We start from the raw sequence: 22,441 nt of genomic DNA, 5'->3' as shown, positions 1-22,441 counted from the left end.
GTTTACGTTACCCAAGGGTAATGTAAGCTGAGGTGCTGCTGTATTTTAAAACAGCTAAAACAGATATTCCACCCATATGTGGGGAAACATGACTTCCCCATGGACCAATTGAGGGTGATCATTCTTTTTCAGTGACCCTAGCAGAGCTCCATGGGCCCTGACAGCAGAAAAATGAGATATGGGGGCAGGGCTAGGGGTGGGATTGTGGGCTGGAGAGGAATTCCTCCTTCACCTGTTCATCTACACAGTTCTTTAAATGTTAAGCTACTTCACACACACACACCCATTTGCGGAAAGATGCATGTCAGCCTTTGAAGTGGCCTTAGAGGTCTATGGAAATGGTTGAAATTTATTCCTTTGTTGTCGTTGTTTTAAAAGCTGAGGGAAATAGTGAGGGTTTAAATGATTTCTGAGACACATGCTGTCAAATTTTCACATCTCTCACCAACCCTAAGTTCTATTTTCTTGCATTTTATGTGAAATTTGGTGTGTGTGTTGTTTTTTAAAACAACTTTTTACTGAACCTATTCATGCCACATTTTCCACGTGAAACTGCTTAATATGTTTGGTGTCAGCGTTTGAAAGCTACATTTGAAAAAGCTTCCTCATTCTGCAAATTGCGGAGTATTTAGTTTCATTTTTGTTTTGTAAATATAAATCAAGTTTCTGTGAATATAATTACAGCTAATTAATGTTTGTGATTGCATGTTAAAATGTTGTTGTAGTCATTCGCTCCTTCATTTATTTATGCTTTGTTTGATGCATTGGAATTTTGGCTGCGTAGTGACTGAATGATCAAGTACCTGATTCCTGTAATAGGTGGAGGGCTCTCAAATCAGTCTCTCTGGAGTTATTTAGCTGGTACCAATTACTCCCTCATGGTAAACAATCAAAGTGCTTGTATCTGCAAGCAGTAGATAACCTGGAAATCAAATATATCTGCTGTATACAGATCCATAAAGAGATTGTCCTGACAGCTAAAAGATGTGATTGCACATAACATCCGCTCTATCTCTCACACAGCCTAACAGAGGCAGTTGTGGCTATCTTGGTGTGAAAGAAAATGCAAGAGAGGTACTTACCACTGGGAATGCAGGGTTAAATCTTGCCTCAGTTTACATATCTGTTGGTCAGTCCTTGCAAAAGGAGCAGCCACGTAAGAAATAAGTGGTGTGCATGTGACAATATAAAGGAATTAACAATAATGCACAAATGTAATCAGCAAAATTTCAAAGCAAATACATACTGAGATATTGGCTAATGTCACACTCAGGGTGGGCTCTAGGCTTGGGTCTGGGTCTTAAGTATATATGGACTGGGGGGGAGATTCAATTTGGTTTACATTTAAGGGCAAACTTACAAAAGCCACACTTCTGAAATATGTGATTCAAAATCCACACTTTGAATTTTGCCATGCAGTTCTTCAGCTAAGTAATGTCTACAAAAATACATAGGCTAGGGTAAAGTGTGCATAAAAATGCAAGTGTTAGTGAAAGTAGCAAACAAAAATGTATTATATTACGGAATGTTGCTTTGAAAAAAATGTTTCCATTAGGCAAAACTGCTTACAACATGTGTATTAGGAAACATTCACACAAAAATGCTGATGAATTTTCACGAAGACTTAAAGAAAATCACGTGGGGAAACGAACTTAAGCTTGGAAAAATGAGAAAGTGGGACTGACTGGAAAATTTACCGGAAGCGGCTTAGTCATGCTGGCCACATGATCCGGAAGCTGTCTGCAGACAAACGCCAGCTCCCTCGGCCTATAGAGCAACTCCAGAGTTGTCTGCGACTGGACCTAACGGTCAGGGGTCCCTTTACCTTTACATGAAGGCCCAGCATCATGTATGAGTAGAGAATTTGTGCACAATTCAGCCCATGTGTAGGATACTTCCACTCCTTTTGGGAGGGGAAGGATCAAACTGGGTGAAAACATGTTTGCCAGATGCCCAGCTCACAGATGATGCCTGAGGTGGATTTAGGGCAACATGAGTCTAGGAGGGCAGCTTCTCAAAGCCCAGTAAGCACTTGCCCAGCTTCAGGAAGGAGGTGTGAGGGCTCTGACAGGATCCCAGAGTCTTCCTACCTCCTCCCCAAAGCCATGGGCCAGGCCAGAGCCTTGCGCCTCTTTCCTGAAGACTGACTTAAGCCAGTGCCGTGAGGGTTGGGGGAAGGGCATCAAATGTTGGCCTCACACAGGGCGGCATATTACCAAGGTCTGGACCTATTTATATAATGTTGGGCACATCTGAGATCCCACCCCAGTTTTCATCTCATGAAGGATGTCACTGGGAGCCCAATGTTCCACAAGGCTGGTACATGCTATGCAACAGAGCAGCTGCATTGCTTTGATAAGTCATAACTTGTTGCCTTCATTTCATTTTCTGTTAAATTTCATTTCCTTTCCCTTTTTCTGCTTCTCTTAACCTAATGAATATAACAGGGTTGCCTGTCTTTTTTCCTCCCTGATACAATGCTCATTTAAAAACTGCTTGCTTATAAACTGCCATACTTTAGAATCCTGCTAATGAAAACTGGAGCAGTGTTTTGATTATGCTACCAGCTGGAATAACTATGGTCTCTGTTGCGACTACAGAAATAATAGTTTCTGCTGAATTATTTATTTGCAAGGATTAAGTTTGAATGGATACCATAGGAGGTAGCTTTGAATGAGTTTAAGCAATAGAATAACAATGTCATTTACATCCTGGCTTCCTGAAAAAGTGTAGTTTTGATGGCCTTTTACCAACCTTCTGCTAGTGTAATGTATATGTAGCTATTTTTAATTGAATGCCTTATTGCAGATGCCAAAAATATGCAAGTAAAACATCCACAGTAATGTGTAAGGATTTTAATTAGTTTAAAGACAGTGGCTTGTCTCCAAAGATCCTCATATTCAGCCACTGAACAGTTGGTCAGTGTGGTCAGATTTGACAGCACAAATTATCTAATTGGACTGGAGAACAGAAGGGAGACCTGGATGCAGGCCTGCCCCCCAAACAGGTGATCCATCTACACCTTAAGCCTCCATTGAGTAAGAGGGGGGCTGTGAAGCAGACCTGAGCACAGAACTTTAGCACAGAAACACATAATACAATCTAAAAGGTGATTCATACACCAGTCCTTGCTGGATTGGAGTGCAAGCTTTTAAACCTGTTTATTAAAGCTATGGAGAAAACAATATATACTGCCAATTTGGCCTCAGATGAAACCATGTTTCAGAATGCACCAGCAAAACAAATAATTCAAATAAAATCCACACTGGATGTTTATAATAACTAGTCTGCAAATATTAGATACAAACAAATGACTCATTGGATGTCTTATTTTCATGAATGTAATGTCAATATCATAATGCCATTACAGTGGACGCTCGGGTTGCAAACGTGATCCGTGTGGGAGACACGTTTGCAACCCACAGCGTTCACAACCTGCAGCGCCACACGGGTTGCGATTCAGTGCTTCTGCACATGCGCAAAGCACAATTTAGCACTTCTGCGCATGCACCGAAACCCGGAAGTAACCTGTTCCGGTACTTCCAGGTTTGGCGTGGTGTGCAACCCAAAAAAGCACAACCTGAAGCGTCTGTAACCCGAGGTATGACTGTATACAAATCTGATGTGATCAAGGTGATGGAGTAAAGGTTACTACATTTGGGGCTTTTTAGTTTAAAGAAAAGGCAAGTAAGAGGGAACACAATAGAGGTGTGTGATGTACGTGGTGTGGAAAAAGTGGGTGGAAGGGAAAATAATATTAGACCTTGGAGTTATCCGATGAAGCTGATTTTGCAAGATTCAGGACTGAGAAAATAAAATACTGCTTCACACAGTGCATGGTTAAAACTGGAATTTGCTCTCAAAAGATACAGTGATGGTCACCAACCTGAATGACTTTAAAAGAGGATTAGACAAATCCATGGGAGGTAAGACTATCGATGGCTTTAAGCCACAGTGGCTATATTCTCCTTCCACTGTCAGATGTAGTATACCTGTGAATGCTAGCTGCTAGGAATTATGGGTGATGAAAGTGATGTGCTCAGGTTCTGCTCATGGGCTCCCCAGGGACATCTCGTTGGCCACAGTGGGAACGGTGCTGAACTTGATGGGCTTTTGGACTAATTCATCAGGCTTTTCACATGTTGCTTCATACAAAATGTGGCTTATAGATATGAGATCTCTGAGTCAAATGTAGTCCTCCTGAACCCATGGGGTTCCCCAGTCCCTGGTGCTGAGGACACATCAATGGTCCTATACTGAAGGAAATGGACAATTTTGCTTGTGTGAGAGATCCAATTGCAATGTGCATTTCCCAAATGTTTTTTTTTTTAAAAAAAAGTGGGAGGACACATATTGGAAAAGACGAATATATGATGTATATGAACAATCTGAAAGTAAGCGATGCAACCATTTTACTAGAGCTAAGCATGCCATGGGTTGGTCAGTATCTGGATTAGGGACTGCTTGGCACTCTGTGTATGTTACTTTAAGATCCATTACGGAAGAAGGAGAAGAAGCCTGCAGGTTGTACAGAAGTGTGTTTACTGAGCCAGATTCTCTTCCACAACAGAGTTAGAGACCACCGAAAGCCAAGTTGGTTGTGCCTAAGTGTCCCTGAAGGTGCCTCTGCATTTGGTAAAACATGTGGGTCTCAGTCAACACACATCTGTGTACCTGGAGACTTTCAGCTGTGCCTCCTGCCTTTGGTACCTTCCTGCATTTCTTTTCTATTTGCCAACCTACAGGCAAGAGGGATTTAGGGAGGCACTGGCAGGTGAAGCAGTTATCATGCTAGCTGTCCATATGTGTGCATGTAGGAATATGTATACTGACTGTTAATGCCCTCTTCAAAAGCTAGTTGCTGTGTTGAGGACTAGATTATTACTATTTTTAATCATTGTTTGAAAAGCTCTGTCGATTGGACATGCCTTGAATGCTTGATGCTGCACTACTGCATAGCTGGATTGTATCAGATCATCATTTGCCTAGAAAATATCATGTGTGGTATATTTTGTAATAATGAGCAAATGAGATGAATGCCAAGTGCATTTGAATACGATCAATTTGTTCTTGTTTTTTGCTATTTCCTTTCTTTGCTGAACAGTTTCTTATACCAGATCAGGGGTGGGGGTGGGGATCACATCATTAAATAATAATTTTCTGAATTTTACCATTTCATTTAAAAAGAACGTACTTATTCAGGACACTAACGCTTTCCATGAAAATGGCTCTTTAGTACATAAGTGGCTATTTTCCCTTGGAGCCTGACTTCCTGTGGGTTTGACTGCGGAATAGCAGGTGTACTATTCCAAAGTGTCTTTACAAGTGGCTCAGCAGGGTCTCTGTGCTGTACATCCACGGGAGACAGCTCATCTGTTTAATCCTTATGTTTTAGTCAACCTTCCTTATTATGTGTGCAGGGCTCCAATGCTCAGCTGGATTTTGACTTTCAGAATGAATTGATGGAGCTCTTTGATCTTTGCTGTGTGTTGCATCTGTTTCATCTTTCATCCTAATGCACGATCTTCCCAACTCCAGCTTTATTTTTTCCACATGAATTCATCATGTATATATTTTTTTACTTTGCTCTCCTATTTCTTTGCATTCCCTTTTTACGTGCATTGAACTTGATGTGGCATCATTTGAATATGACAGCTGTTTCGTATATGTAATTTAAGGATGCACAAGATGGCCGAAGAAATGTATGCTTAATTGGGAGGAACATTTAACACAAGTCAAATCTTTAAATGAGATGAGGAACCATCTAAAAAACAAAACAAAAAAAACCCCGGACAAATTCTTGTAGACATTTCATGTGGTCATTATCAAGATAATGACTATATCATTATATAGTCTCCCATAAACATGGGATAACTTCTGCCTATTGAGAGGGAGGGAGGAATATAATAGAATTAAATAGACATTTAGCAGTGCCATCCTATACCTGCCTGTTCAGAAGTAAACCCCATTGAGTTCAACAGGGATTACACTCAGGCAAGTGGACACAGGATTGCAGTTTATGTTACTTTATTTGCTATTATGTATTATTGTGATACTTATCAAATATCCTAGGAAATTGCCCTCTTATTTAGGAACTGAAGTGCAGTGCAATTGTATTCTTCTGGCACAGTAGCATGTTGACGGAGGTAGCAATCTGCCTCCAAGAAGATGGAGATTGGATCGGCTTCCAAACTACTTTAATTTCATTGATTGGCCAATATTGGTCTTTACATTTGGTGCAATATTAGGATTCAGTGTATTTTAGAAGAGTAGGTCTACAATGATCCAATAAATTTCAGGAAGACTTTTACAAACCCTCTAGCAAATTTTCCAGACTTGTTTTTCGGGCTTGCCTTAGAACTTCAGTTCTAGGAAAGATATTTCTACCTTCCTTCATGTACTTTGCATGGAGAATTTCCCAGGTTCAGTTTCCAGGTAGGACTAGGGAAGATCCCTGCCTGAAACCCTGAAGGATTGCTGCATATTAGCAGAGACAATACTGAAACAGATGAGCCAATAACTGTGCATGTGACTATATGCAAACTTGTCCTATGTCCATATAGATAGTTGTCTAGGACTTAGATTCTAAATTCTAAAATACTTGGATTTGTTTGCTTCAGGTACAATAATCCTGATAGCTTACTTACTGTTTAAAAATGAATGTGTATTGAGAGTGCATTAGTGGCAGGTTTGGTGGGACGCGGGTGGCGCTGTGGGTTAAACCACAGAGCCTAGGACTTGCTGATCAGAAGGTTGGTGGTTCGAATAACCACGATGGGGTGAGCTCCTGTTGCTCGGTCCCTGCTCCTGCCAACCTAGCAGTTCGAAAGCACGTCAAAGTGCAAGTAGATAAATAGGTACCGCTCCGGCGGGAAGGTAAACGGCGTTTCCGTGTGCTGCTCTGGTTCTCCAGAAGCGACTTAGTCATGCTGACCATATGATCCAGAAGCTGTATGCCGGCTCCCTCGGCCAATAAAGCAAGATGAGCGCCGCAACCCCAGAGTCGGCCACGACTGGACCTGATGGTCAGGGTCCCCTTTACCTTTACCAAGGTGGGGTGGGGTGGCAGGTTGGGATTGTGTAGGCGCACCAGTGGAGCCAATCTGATGCTTCTGCTGGTGCAACTGCACAACCTTGACATCACAACCACCCTGTTTCACCCCCATTCAGATACCTTGCATTGATACTGGTGTCAGAAGGCAGGGCCACCTTCCCTTCCCCAGATGCTGCTGGTAAAGTATATGAAAAATCCAGAGGCCAGATGTAATGTGCTAAATTTAACCCATATACAATAGACTATTGCAGTTCCTTTCTGTTTTTGGGTAATAAATGAGATCGTCCATAACACACTTAACTGCAAAACCTGTGCCAGCCTTTCATCTCTATGTCATAGAGGAAGATATGGAGTAAGAGGGTTCTTGAAACATACATATACAAAGGTCTGGAGAGATAATGCCATACATATAACTATATAGCTTATTTCTTACTCAAGGACTTCTTCCCTGCCACGAGCATATCATTTATTTTCATAAGATGTCTGGTTGAGGCAGGTAGGAATTAATAGGAATTTCAGCTGTTTTTGAAAGGATCACACTATTTCAACAAAGATGATTCCTAGTGAGTTCTTCTTAATCCTGAAGACTTCACAGGCTTCGCTGGTTCCTTGGCTGTTACTATCTTTATGAGCCAGGGTGGATGTTGGTGCTGAACTGTAGCAATAAATGACAAATAGCAGAGCAAATTAATACATATCTGTCTCCATCAATCAGAAACATGTGAGAACTTCTTTCCTGAAATGCAGTGGGAAAGGGGACAGAACCTTAAAAAGGAACCATGCTGCTTTTTATGTACAAAGAAATGACTATGAAGATTCTCACCCATACACTGCTGGCAGGTGTTAGGAAGTTGTGGTGTTCCTCTTCTGGGCTCCATGGAGAGGGGGACTCCAGTGTTGTGGAGAACTCCAGTGCAGCCACTGAAAGCACAGGCCAGTGCACACTCCCCTCAGTGGTGGTCCCACCAGCAATAGCTCTTGTAAGGTTGGAAAAAGGATCGTTACAGAGGTTGGGTAGAGCACAGCAGGACGGGCAATGGATCTGCTGGATTCAAAACCAACACAAGGGAGCTGATTTGATTGCATGTGCTGCATGACACGCCATCCCAGACCCAGTTAGGATTGCTCTCTTACCCTAGGTACACACACAATAAGAGGCTGCAGTCCTAAACATTTGTACCAGGAAGTAAGTCCCACTTACTCCTGTGTAGCTAACATTGTTAGCTATCCTAATATAACTCCACTGTTGAATCTGTGTGAGTAGCACTTTTATTTATCTGGCCTGTAGTCACTTTGGTGCCGCTAATGCAGCGGTTTGACTTCACCCTCGGAGGGGCACTCCATTGTCTCTCGAGACAGACAGATGCCAACAATAGATTATCTGGATCTATTGGATGTTCCCCAAGCCATTCAGATACCTGAGAATTTACTCGGTTTGAGTTACATATTTGTTTCCATAAATATGACACTCGCTCTATGCAGTGATTTCATAATGAGCCCTGGAAAAATACACCATGCTTTCATGTGCAATGCCGTGCTAATGGGGAAAAATAGGCATCTGGTATCTGTAGATTCTTTCCCTCCATCATTGCTACATTTCTTTGGACAGCTCTCTCTCTCTCTCTCTCTCTCATTCTCTTTGGCAATCTAGGGGTGAAACTTTTCGTTCCAGGAAAACTGCTTGTATAGTTCTACAGCAGCATGATTGGTCTGCTGCGTAATTTTGGAGCTTCCCTCTTTAAAGACTTCCTTTCTCCCTCTCTCTGTACTTGTTCCATTCCCTTTATTGTCTTTCTCCATCTCCTACGTTATAGTTTTGAATTTCAACTTTTTTAAGGTTTTGGAAGCATTTCCTTAAATTTTCATTCATTTTGAGGGTTTTCTAGGTCCGTTTCGGCCCCTTAACCACTTTAATTCTGAAACAGTCACCAAACATATTAGTTCATGTTGCATTGTATGTACACATATTGTTTATATTGCAAATTGTAAGACAAAACCGGGTGGGGGGGGTAATTTTGCACAACAGCTGTTTCAAAACTTTTGCAGCTGGGTCATTATTACTTTAGTTTGGGAAATGAAGGGTGTAGGTCAACTTGGGATTGTGTGTGTGTTTATATCTAAATGCTCCAGATGTAAGCTTCCTTGGATTTTTAGAAAAATAAGTCTAGAAACATTTTAAATAAATAAAAAGGATGTTCTAAAAATAGTAGAATTTTATACTTGCATGGCTGAACTAGTTTTCTCCTGGCATTTTAAATGCAAGGCAAAATGCAGGTCATAACCAATTTCCACAAGTGTTTTGATTTTCGCCTCAAGAATAGAGATGGGTTGCATACTTTTTATGACAACTTTAGAAAGAACCAAGTAAATTGCTTGTCTCATAATCCTTAAAGTGCAGCAACATAGCTAGCAGGACCAGGCATGAAAGGCTTACAGAAAGAATATTTTGATTCCGAGATATGAATGATCGCTGCTAGCAATGCCTAGTCAGAGTGGAGTTTCACAGTGTGTGTTTACTGTAACTCCTCTACAAGTGCTAATAGTACTTGAAAAAGTGAGATAAATTTTGCATTGCTCTGTAAAATCATCCTAGTCAGGGAAAGCACTTATATCAAATTTTTGAAATGTAACTCTCAGCATGCTGTTTTCTATCAAACTGTGATATTGGGTGATAACAAAAGTTTCTTTATGTTGCACATGCTTATTTTTTGTTTGTTCTTGAATTTAAATGACCCAGAATCTGCTGAATAGTTAGTTTATTTTCATGACACGTCTTGCAGTAAGGATTCAACCATTTCCAATAGTTATCCAATTTTTTTGGTCCGCTGTTTTAAATTGATGTATTTAGTATTTTTCAAGAGTGACAGTGAAATGTTAACTATCACTTAACTTACATTTATTTAGAAGGGAGCCTTCCTGTAACAAGATTACGGTAGAATTTAGGTGCCTGTTCCACTTGTTGGAGTTCCTAGGCTGTCAGACTAGTTAAGATGGAAGGTGCCTACAGAGAAGACTTTAATGAAAGCCAACTGCTTCTGTGGGCCCAATTAAGACTACCCAACTGTAAAACACAGCCCTCTGGGTAGAGTTGGATTGCCCATTTTGGGAGCGGGGGGGAGCAAAGGGAATACCTAGTGTCATGGTTAAAAGGGAATTGTCTTAATGTTCAAGGGTTCTACCTAATCCCCTAAATTTTAAGTATGTATTATTAATAAGGTTAGCACTGATGTCCCTCAGTGCAGGTTTACATATGCACCACTGCCTGAACTTGAAGCCCCGGTAACAGTTCTTGAGATATGGATGTGCTCTTGGTCCCAAATCAATCTTGTCATTCCTCAGAAAGCAATGAAAGATAATAAGTACTATTCACCTGATTGCCTTCCTGCTCTGAGACAGCTGGTGACGCTTGTCTTCCTGATAACCAGGACTTTCAGATCTAAGGCAGGGATAAAGAAAAGCCGGGAGCTTGCTGAATCTAAATTTGACAGTCGATGGCAGTGTAGAGGGGTCAGGAGGGATAGAATCTCTGACACGTATAAGAAAGGAACAAAATTTATCTGCTCTGGTTGCAATGATTAGATGTCTCGTTGTCTGGCTTTCTTATAGTGGATGATTGATCGTGCCCGCCAGCTGCCTAATATCATAATTAACAAAGTTGCTACCGTGTCTGAGAAGTTTAATCGAAAAAAATTGCTAGCAGTATGATGCCATTGTCGCCCACAAAGATCACAAGCGTGGCAGAGTCGACTTTTGGACTAATGGAGCTGCAGAACTATGTGGCTGGAATGAGAAGCACTGCACCTGAATGGCTAATGGTATGTCTGTTTTTTCACAATTGCATTTCCGCTCTTCATTTTCCTTTTGTGCAGTCTAAGAAAGCATGGATTTTCATTTCAGGATGTCATGGGGTACCTACATTAATATTTGATGTTTCTTTATCTTTGTTTATTATCTGCATAACAAGTTTTAAATATCTTGCCTTTGTTAATTATTGTGCCAAACATTATTTAAATCAGCTGTGAATGTGGTAATTGCTGCTATGGTTTAGTGTCCCCCCCCTTTTTCTAGCTGCTAATAGATTCTCTAAGGTTTTTCCTCTTTTTCCCTGCATATATCTTTAAATGTATGATGCATAGCCTAGACCTCCTGGTATTATGCTAAGGAATGTTGTTAAAATATACACGTTTCTGTATCTCCTTATGCATATAGAGGTAACAACAATACATGGTTAACAATCTTGACTCCAAATACCTCAAACCGTTTAAGAAAAAATCACATATCACAGTTCTTTATTTGAAATATTTATGTGTTTTATGGGTAAAAAATTGCCTTGCAGATCTCTTTCTTCTTTGCAGTTGTATTTTCTTCCCTCTTTGTGAGCGGTATTTGCTCACATAGTTGTCCCCAGAGTACATGTTGCTATTGCCAAGCTAACATATGACTCTGAATATTGACATTGATGGTTCTGTGTATGCGCCCTGCAAAACAAAACAACAGCAAAAAACAAAGAAAGAAAGAGAAATAATGGGAAATTATTGAAAAATAAAGACAAAGGAAACACTACTGGATTTATGAAACAGGACATGAAAACTTGAAATAAGAAAACATTGTATATAAAGCCTGCATACTTTACCACTATTTTCATTTAATAAAGCCCATGGCATAAAAGGGGATATTTTCTTGGCTTGTTGAGAATTATAGAAGAAATTGTACATTTTAATAAAATTTGAAAATAGTTTCTACTGCAGCTTAAGTGAATATGCAGTAGCTATTGTGGTGGGTTGTCATTCTGATCACAGAAATATCTCTGAAAATATTCTATTTCACACTGAGCTCCCCCCCACCCCCACCCCCCGTTACAGTATGTCTGTCATTTGCAGATTGTAAACTATATTAAAACATTATTGATCCCATTGTATATTCACTAAGACTTTTAAGGATGATTCAGTAAGTATTTCATATTGGTAATTTATACTGTCTGGTCAAATTTAGTGATGATTTATTTTTTAATTCCTAGAAGAAGAAAAACAGCAGTGGCGGCTGATATTCTTCCTTTACTCAGGATATTGTTCTGAACTGAAATACTATTTCTTGATCTGAAATGTGCTTTCCACATCATCAGTTATAGGTAAAAATGTTAACCTTGCCTGGCATTTTTATTGTTCACCATTGGTTTTTAAAAACTCAATAGTTTTCTTAGAAACAAAGAATGGTGTAAATATAGAAGTAAAAAAACCAGATTAGTGATGCAAATTTCATACAGAAGGAAAGATTATGCTACTAGAACAAGTATATTGTTGTTTTAATCAGCACTCCCATAATAATTCATGTAATTGAGACTTAGGGCATTGTTAGAACTCAGCTGGAGAACCAAATGTCTATATGGATTACAGGAGGAAATGCTAAAGCAATGTCACAGCAGATGTGTCTGGCTTTTAACAGGATTAATTCCTGGGATATGTAGCAATGAACTGCTTGTAATAGTTTCAGAGGAACTAATAATTTTGAGAAATATGTTAATAGCAAATGTGCTAATATAAAGGGCTAGAAGATTAGCGATGCATTCTTTTGCACTGAAATACAGTAAGAATATAATAAATGTCTCCCAGGTGACTCAGGCTACAGCAATTTTTATTGGAGATTAAAGCTTGATGGACCTTTGCTCGGGTGATTAACCCTTCAGAAATTAAAACCTAGTGCTAAAGTATTCAGTCCAATTTAAATGCAAACAGAGAGAGAAAAAAAGGTTATCATTCAAGTTTTTAAAAACCTTTTAATTTTCTTTTTTCCTCCTCCTCTATGTCATTGAGAAGATGGGCTAGTAAAAAGGAACATGATTTAGTTTGGACAAAGCTGTTCAAATGGCAAAATCGCTTTCCAGAATCCAGAGAAGAATATTCTTCAAAGGAATTTCAGAAGTAAGCTTGAGCCTGAGGTGAGACAGGTAGGACAGTAAACATTATCTGTTTAATATCTCTTAATATCAAGTTTAATTAGACTGTGTTCTTGCAAGTTGATTAACACTGGTAATTAATTTGTTAATGTTGCAGCCTAGCACAGAAAATGTTTCAAGAGTTTAACTTGTACGAAGTGTGAAAGTCTGCTTTTAAAGCTGACAAACTATTATGGAACATGTTGAGTCCATTAATTTACAGAGGCCTAAGAATAACTACACACTTTTCCAGGTTAAGGAAAAGGATTTTAGGATAGTTTTATAATAACTATCTTTTGGAATAACTTTTGGAATAGTCCTTGCTAGCAGTCATACACCACTGGTGATATTCAGTTGGATTAAACAGAATAGATCCATTGGATTCAATAGGTTTACGTATCTTTGAACTAATGTTTGTAATCACTTGTGTTATCTTTCTGTGAGATTCTGCATAGGTTATACAATGGCATTGACAATATGGCATTACTGCATTCTAATTGAACTCGTGCAATATTTTGGAATTCCTAGCTTCATTCCATATGAAATTGAAGTTTCTTTGCAATATTTATGTTCAATGTATTTATTTATTTGTTAGCTTGTTTATTATATTTGCAGGCATCAGCTTTCGTTTCTTCTCATAAACTTTCATGAGTCATTTTGGGATTTTGATTTAGCACTTCCCACGGATTAAAGAAAAAATCATAAAATGGCATGGAAAGGAAATATGGAATATTCACTTCACTAATGTCCAAAATGTTGATGAAATGCCATAATTTCAAATTCATTATAAAATCTTTATTTTTTTGAAAAAATAAACTAGAAGCAGAGTGAAAAATAGGCTCATTCTGTAATAGAAAGCAGTGGTTTAAGAGTATGGTAATAAAACACAGATTTGGGGTACATATGTTTTAAGCATTATAATGCAGAATTTGACTGCTGAATCCCTTCTGGTATTATTATTATTATTATTATTATTATTATTATTATTCTCAGTTCACCTGCTATTACATAGGAAAAAACAAGATGAATTGAGGCTGCTATCCTATATTTACTTACCACACAGCGGCTCTAGACATGCATACAATTGTGCTGTATGCTAGTAATTCTCAAACTGGTTTTTGTGTGTGCTTCCTTGAAGCATGTTTCTTCACATCCTCCTATATTCCATACTGACACCTCAAGAATCTTGCTAGCATCATTTTACATATGGATCTGCCACATTGCACCTGACCAGCAGAATAGTATAGAGGAGGCACCTTTTCATGGTTCTCCTTGGGACTTGGCTATACAGCTGCAAATAAAACGTTTTAAGTGTGCTTTAAGTGCAATATACAATATGACACTAGATGGCGATGGTGAGTCTTATGGAAAATTCGCTGTATTTTTTTAAAAAAACTTTTCAAAAAAAAAAAAGCATTTTCAGAACGGTTTTTATATGTGTGTAGATTCCTCCCAAATTAACTCTTTTTTCATCCTGCAGCTAGTGTGGTGAATCTAGTCTGCAGGTGTTAGTGTGTATACATAAGACAGGATGCAAAGCTCCCCAACTAATTTGCATGCAAAACAAGCAGACAAAAACTCACTACTATTCTCTCCAGTGTGGGCTAGCAAAAATTTTCTTGAGGCTTTTCAGAGGCACTACTGCACCTTTAAATAGAAACTTCCTCATTGGAGTGTCTGACACAAACTGCTTCCTGTTCATTGTGGCATAGCATAGCGGGTTAACTAGTTCTTCACCAACAATGGGAGTTTTAAATTGCAGGTTTCTTTTCATTTCTTTAATTTTCTTTCATTTCTTTTTGACTGTGAATAGTGTCATTTTACTTTTTTTTTTTTTAAAAAAGGGGAAGCTTGCGGAATTGTACAATTATGGGGAAATTAAGAGGCAATTCATCACTAAAGTCACAAAAGGCAGCTTCTAATTAAAATGCCAGGTGAAGTTTGTTGAGTGGCGCTTACTCTAATAATAATAATAATAATAATAATACTCCACCTGTCTGGCTGGGTTTCCCCAGCCACTCTGGGTGGCTTACAGCAGATATAAAACATAGTAAAATATTAAACATTAAACGGATGCAGACCATGGTGATGCCTATTTCCAGAAACTATAGCACCAATGTAGGAGTTAGGTAAGGGATGCGGGTGGCGCTGTGTGTTAAACCACAGAGCCTAGGGCTTGCTGATCAGAAGGTTGGCGGTTCGAATCCCCGTCACGGGGTGAGCTCCCGTTGCTCGGTCCCTGCTCCTGCCAACCAAGCAGTTCGAAAGCACGTCAAAGTGCAAGTAGATAAATAGGTACCGCTCTGGCGGGAAGGTAAATAGCGTTTCCGTGCGCTGCTCTGGTTCGCCAGAAGCGGCTTAGTCATGCTGGCCACATGACCCGGAAGCTGTACGCCGGCTCCCTCGGCCAATAAAGTGAGATGAGTGCCGTAACCCCAGAGTCGGTCGCAACTGGACCTAACGGTCAGGGGTCCCTTTACCTTTAGGAATTAGATGGAGCCACCATTTTAGTTCTGCTTCTACAAATGATTGCAGAAAAGCAAAGTGTCAGCAGTGTTAAGGGCTCCAGTATGGAATAGGTCTAGGTGACAAACCTACTACAGTACCTGAAATCTAATTTTCTCTATTTACAGATTATTATTATTTTTAACAGGAGAAAATGTGTAACAATGCACGAGTTTGTGAGGGGCTTCCACAACTTCCAAATGAAGGCAGGGAATTAAATGCTGCTCTTGCAGTAAAAAGGCCCTGTGGCCATAGAGCAGAAGATGCAAATTTTGTTTTTAATTTGTAAGGGGCTTTCTCACACCCTTAGGTTAGGTCAGAGTGGACTTGTAGCTATGACCAGGGTGTGGGGGTGGAATTTGGGGAGGATACAGTTGGGACTGGTGGAATGCAATCTCCTATATGAGACGGGGGCCTCAGTCAGGGTTGAGAAACACTGGCCTATATCCTCCAGTATACCTGTACAATTAATAAGCCTTTTGTTGAATAGCAAATGGAAAGAAGCTTATGTCCTTTATATATGAGAGTGCAAAGTTAAGAATCTGCTTCCTTTTCTATCCTGCTGGCTCACAAAGGTTAGAAACAGCACTGGTGAGCCAAGTTAAATTCTGGTGTTACATTCACTGCATAGTTAAGAGTTCCTATCTTTTAAAATTATGTATGTTATTAAAATTGTAATAAATATGCAATCTCCTGTCCTATTCAATTTATTTCTCTCTTTCATCAAAGATGAGTTCCCACTGACTCTGTGAAGATAGTGAAGTCCTAGGCATTGTAGTGGAGAAATTAAGGAGCCTGAGGCAGCAGCAACATCCTACCTAGCCCTTTCATTTACACTTAAAACACCCTCCAGGGAGGGGGAAAAACCTTTTTATGGGACTCCATGAAAAAAAGTGAAAATGATGAAAACTAAACTTGGTGTGGAGTTCGTTCAGTTGGATGACCTTGAAAAGAAAAAAAAGGAAAGGAAAAGTAAATCCTTTCAGGACACAAAACATGCACACTTTGAGACCTAGATTAACCCCAGTGTTTGAACTAAGCAATCCACATGCTTAAGAGACCTTTAATGGTCTATTAATTATATTCTGCTCAACATTTATAATCATTCTATTATCCTTTTGGATTTTTATATAAATTACTAATTGCTACCTGCCAGCTTTGCCTCTCTGCTTTTCAATTTACCATGTAAACTCCCTTAATATATGTTGAAATGTTTGCATAAACTAAAATAATACACCTGTTCTGTCAAATGCCTCAGACAATCACATTTAGATTAGAGGCTTGCAAAAACATGCATTTAAAACTTGACAATGCATGCACAGAATTTAACCACATATAACATAGCATTCCAAGCTGATTATTCAACTATAATTTATTTTACTATGAAGGAGCCATTTGGCTTTGCTAATGGTGTATATATCTAGTATTAATGCATCTTCTCTTGAACGTTGCCATTATTTCCACATTTTAAACTAAAGAAAGAGATGAAACAGTAAATACTGAATAGATATATATATAGATATATCTCATGCTTTCTACATGTGTATGAAATTTTCTGCCTAGCTGCCAGTTTATCACCTCATTTAAAAACTATACTGAAGTTCTTAAATAATTATAAATTATTGCTAATTAGGATATATACATATTCATGACTTACAACAGGGGCATAAAACCCCCCAAATCAAATGACTTGGAGGGTCAAAGTGTGCCCCTGTAAAGGCCCAAGGGCTGCAACCATAAGATTTCACACACAATCAAGTCTATTTCCCTTCAGTTTGATGGGTACAATTTGGCAATTGTGAGGTTCACAAGCTGCTACAAGTGTTTCACTTCTAGAGTTCCAGGCAAGGAAATACTGGAAGGGCATGGCAATAAAAAGGCTTTGCAAGATCGTTACCTGTCAAAATCCACCTCCTGATAGCTGGCTTCTTTCCTCATCAATATGAAGAACATTGGCTTGCTTTGGAACCTGAGGCCCATGAACTGGTTTAAAGGGCAAGCTGGGTCTATTTCAGTACTTCTGAACAAAAAAAATATAAAAAGAGCCTTGCTGGGTCAGTCCCAAAGATTAGCGAATCCAATCTCCTGTTTCTTAAAGTGGCCAGCCAGGTTTTTTGTGGGACGTCCACAAGGATGATATGTTGACAACAGCCTTCTCTTGCTCCTGTAATTGGCCCCTATACATAGACACACCTTCGCTGATCATAGATGTAGCAGGTAGCTATCATGACTGGTAACCATTGATATGAATGTACTTTCCTACACTCCCTTTAAAAACTACCTAAGATAGTGGCCTGAAAGTGGCCTGAGGTAGACCAAACCTGGAAAAGACATAGGAAAAATAAAGTTTTGGAAGAGGATCAATTGCCCAAGTCCATATCCTGAAGTCTGCCTTTTTTCTTCTTCAGTGTGAGGAATACTGGTTTGCTGTGCAATTGCCTCAAGTCCTGATTTAAGGGACAAGTATAAAGCAACAGAAAAGATATCAGAGCAATTTACAACAATTATATAGGCAATATAAAGAACATCAGAACTAAAAACACAGTTCACTAACTATTTCAGCAAGACTGTGGAAGAATTCAGTAGCCTATCTGCTTGTACGCAAACCTTGTATGGCTTCTTAGCCCTAAAAAACGCTGGATCCTTAGGGATCCTTATGGCACATCATGGGGTGCAAAATGTATTGACAGAGACCCCAGAGAACAAAATAAATTAGCAGAGTCTTTTGCTTGAAGCCCCTTGCTTATGGAAATATCCCAGCAAACTACCAGCAAAGATTGTGCATGTGCATATTAAGGAGTTCTGACTGGCATTCTAGGGTGACCAGGCCCCTGTGCCTTAAATAGTTATGCAGCAGAAGAAATGTAAGCAGGATAATCATCTGGTATGCAACTAAGTTTTACTCAGATAGACCCATCAAAATTAAACTACCTACCCTTACTTTTATTTGTTTACACAATTTATATATTGCTACAATAGTTTCCAAGCAATATCTAAACAGCATTCTGTTCATTAATTTCAATGGGTCTCCTCTGAGTAAAACTTTGTTGAATACCATGCATTGTTTGGTGGTGCTGCAGGACTGAACATGAGGAAACCTCTCAATTTTCAGAGATGAATTCTCTAGTTATAATCTGTCAGCCAACTGATTATGAATTAAACTACTTGGCTAGAAACGATTTTGATTGCAAGTGCTGTAACTTTATAATTTATAGGTTTCATATGGCAGATGCTAGTAATATGGCAAATGCTAATAAACGCTCATATGTAGGATTTGATTTTATAAGGGTAATACATGTTCCACAGCACTGCTACTTCTAGATAAGAAATTGTGTGTACCTCACATGTACATTGTCACATAATGTTCATGTGGAGGAGCCCAGCAGGTGGCAGGCACAAAAAAACCAGACACATCAGTGTTCAACACATAAGACTTTGAACATGCAGATAGAGGTTTCTCTTTCCTTCTCTCCCCTCATAAAATAAACTTTCAGATATGATTGTGGCTGGAATATTTAAGCATCTCAGTCAGAAGACCTTTTTTTAAACCCAACTAGCTTTAATTTGATTTCTTTAGATACAGTACTTAGCTTTCCTTAAAACATGGCATAGTAGTAAATTAATGGTTTGCTGACCATTTTATACAGTGCTGTGATGTGAATGATCTTTGGTCTACTCAGTAGACAGGGCAACAGTTATCCTGTTGTTGTTTTTGTTGCTGCAGTTAAACAGCTATTCTGACATTTAAATGGTTTATCAACTCAAGTGAGTTCAAAGTGAATTCTGGCAATTTAAGAACTTTTTCCTCATCTCTTTTTGTGCAAGAGATGAGGCCCCTTCACAAGTATGCATGCAGTGCCACTAGGAACAAAGGTTTCAAAATTCTTGCTGCATCACTTGGATGCCAATTTCTGCTTTCGGCTGTCACTCCCTGCCCATTAATGGTGCAGCCTGAAGCATCTCACTTCACCCTTCTACATCAATGGGCTAGCTATATACACATGTGTAGTAGCTGCTTTCCCTATTTGTGCAGTACTGAAGCCTCGTGATTGGATTGGAAAGACCCATGTGATTATTCACAGCCACAACTTCCTCTATCCACAAGTGTATTCACATTCACCCCAAGGAAGCACCTGTCTCCACAGCTGAGGTGTCTTCATTTGCATGGATATATGTAGGTAAAAGAAGTTCAAAATTCAACGCAGGCACAAGAAAATAGCAGAAAGGACCTGAGACAGTGGAGGAGGCTGCAATAGCTTGTAATTCTTTGGTGTGTAGAGAAAGGTTGTCTGTTCAGATAACAACCCTGAATCAACCATCTGTCAAACCTTTTAGAATGCACACAATAACACAAATGTGTAAAGGAGGATACTGTATTCCATAAATATTCTGTTTCACTGGTTTCAATTAGTTTCACACTGACTGTTCCAGAAAATGAATAATAGTAGCATGCATGCATATATATATATATATGAATGATTTGTTGTTTGCTTGTGAAAAGATAACACATTATTTTAGAAAAAAATCAATGTTGGGTTATATTGGTTTGTTTTGAGAACATGAATTTGCCATGGGTAGGTAGACTGATAGATTTATTTTAGACATCTGTAAAAAAACACATAAATAATACCCTTTGTAAAGTTTTCCCATGGAATTCCTGCTGCAACATGACAAAGGCATTTGTTAACGAGAATTGCATGGCTTTTTTCATTCCACCCCCACCCACTGTGGCCCTTTTTTGGGAAAGGAGGACACAAATTTAGTCACGGTGCAATTTGTTAAAAAACCTACATGTAATGATAAAAACGTCATTGCTAGAAGTTCAGTGAATGGTTAAAGGCCACGATCCAGAGCGTGCGTTTTGCATCTGCCAAGCTCTTGTTTGCTTCCCTCCTTTCTCCTTCCCACACCCCACCATGCTGCAGTTTTGTCTCTGGATAAGCATCTATGGTTTAATGGAAAATTATATTTGGCATCATGTGGTTGCCTATGTAGTTTCATTAGCAAATAAAACAGGAGAATTTTAATGAGATGCACTGATATCAAAGTGTTTGCTGCTTAGCCACATTAGATATATGATTTGCTGTCATGATAATGAGTTGCATATTAACTTTGTTTTATTGACTTTATAATGATGTATGACTGTGGCGAGGAAGACAGATAGCGCACAGGATTGTTGTGGAGGTAAACAAAATTGTGGAGGTAAATCGATTTGTAAAGCACTTTGTAGTGTAAAATATGCTATAGAAATATAGAATTGGATCCAGACTGAAATCAGTGGAATTTAAGATAGTCATGACTAACTTAAGTCCCATCTATTTCAGTGGGTCTACTCTGCCTAAGTCCTCAAACCAGAGTGGTTAATTTGTGACCATCAGAATGCCATTGGACTTGAACTCCCATCATCCATGACCATGGAGCATGCAGGCTAGGACTAATGGGAGTTGGAATCTGACACCTGGTGGTCACAAGTTACGTAGCTGCCCCTGCCTGTTTTCAACACATTACAGTGGTACCTCGGGTTACATACGCTTCAGGTTACAGACTCCTCTAAACAAGAAATAGTGCTTCAGGTTAAGAACTTTGCTTCAGGATGAGAACAGAAATCGTGCTCCGGCGGCACAGCAGCAGCAGGAGGCCCCATTAGCTAAAGTGGTGTTTCAAGTTAAGAACAGTTTCAGGTTAAGAATGGACCTCCGGAACGAATTAAGTACTTAACCCAAGGTACCACTGTACTCTTGAAGTTGCTCTACTGTAAAAAGGGAAAGGGAACCCTGACCATTAGGTCCAGTCATGGCCGACTCTGGGGTTGCGGCGCTCATCTCGCTTTATTGGCCAAGGGAGCCGGCATACAGCTTCCGGGTCATGTGGCCAGCATGACTAAGCCGCTTCTGGCCAACCAGAGCAGCACACGGAAACGCCGTTTACCTTCCCGCCAGAGCGGTACCTATTTATCTACTTGCACTTTGACGTGCTTTTGAACTGCTAGGTTGGCAGGAGCAGGGACCGAGCAACAGGAGCTCACCCCATCGCGGGGATTCGAATCGCCAACCTTCTGATTGGCAAGTCCTAGGCTCTGTGGTTTAACCCACAGTGCCACCCGCATCCCTTGCTTTACTGTACTACCCTATTAATAAAAAGTGGCTCTTTAATAGATCTTGCTTTACTGTTTTCTTCTTCAAAAATAAAATAGGTCTATAGTCTCCTTGGCTGAAATAGAATAGGGCAGATTGCAGCAATAATAAATTTCTTCGATGGGCTTACAAATGAATGACCTGATCTTGTTGCCTCTTAATCAACCATGCGATGCACTCATAAGATAAAGGCGCTGCTTTTATCTCTGACAGAAACTGCAGAGTGTAGTATAGTGTAGGAATGTCAAATTAGGACTGCAGAAAGCCAGGTTCAAATCTCCGCTCCAACATGAAGCTTCCTGAGTGACCTTGTGTCAGTTTTCATACCTAACTTATTGCATAGAGTTGTCTGAGAAGTGGGTAGCCACGTATACCACTCTGAGCTCCCTGGACGAAGGGGGTGGGGAAAAACATAAAAAATAATGTAGCACTGATGGCTGGACAGTGGCATAATGATACAGCATGCACGGCTATTGCCTATTGTTTGTGGGGATGGGTAAGAGATTCAGGAGAGGCAGGGCCGCAGGCAGCTCTGCTATTTGTATAGTGAAATAGGGATAGATGAATCTATTTCAGTTTCATGTCAGTTTTCTTTTTTTAAAAAAATAATATTTATTACTTTTCCAACAATTTCAACACTACAAAACAAACAAACAAACAAACAAACAAACAATACAATACAAAAACAATACATAACACTAACAGATTAAACTAACAAAACAAAACAAAAACAGTTAAACACATCAAACAATTTCAATATCTTATCTTTCATTCACTTATTTCCACAACCTCCTCACACCTCCCTTTTTGTATTCC

The 22,441-nt window shown here is 39.4% G+C and overlaps 1 protein-coding gene across 3 annotated transcripts in view; it reads left to right on the top strand.

Annotated features, from left to right (window-relative positions):
- The window catches only part of LOC308486152 (uncharacterized protein), a 103,828-nt gene that overhangs the window by 58,650 nt on the left and 22,737 nt on the right, over positions 1-22,441 (top strand). For 2 of the 3 annotated variants that reach the window (XM_081022555.1, XM_081022553.1), the window contains exons 5-7: positions 10,661-10,869; positions 12,072-12,182; positions 12,868-12,998. The gene's annotated coding sequence lies outside the window, so the exon portion shown is untranslated. Of the gene's footprint in view, positions 1-10,660; positions 10,870-12,071; positions 12,191-12,867; positions 12,999-22,441 lie in introns of all 3 variants that reach the window. The other variant, XM_081022554.1, reaches the window with a different exon arrangement.

Source organism: Podarcis pityusensis (assembly GCF_964106645.2).
Source record: "Podarcis pityusensis genome assembly, chromosome: 10".
In the NCBI taxonomy this organism is placed as follows: Eukaryota; Metazoa; Chordata; class Lepidosauria; order Squamata; family Lacertidae; genus Podarcis; species Podarcis pityusensis.
Note: the sequence above shows the minus strand (reverse complement) of the source record. Positions and strands in the feature narration are given on the sequence as shown.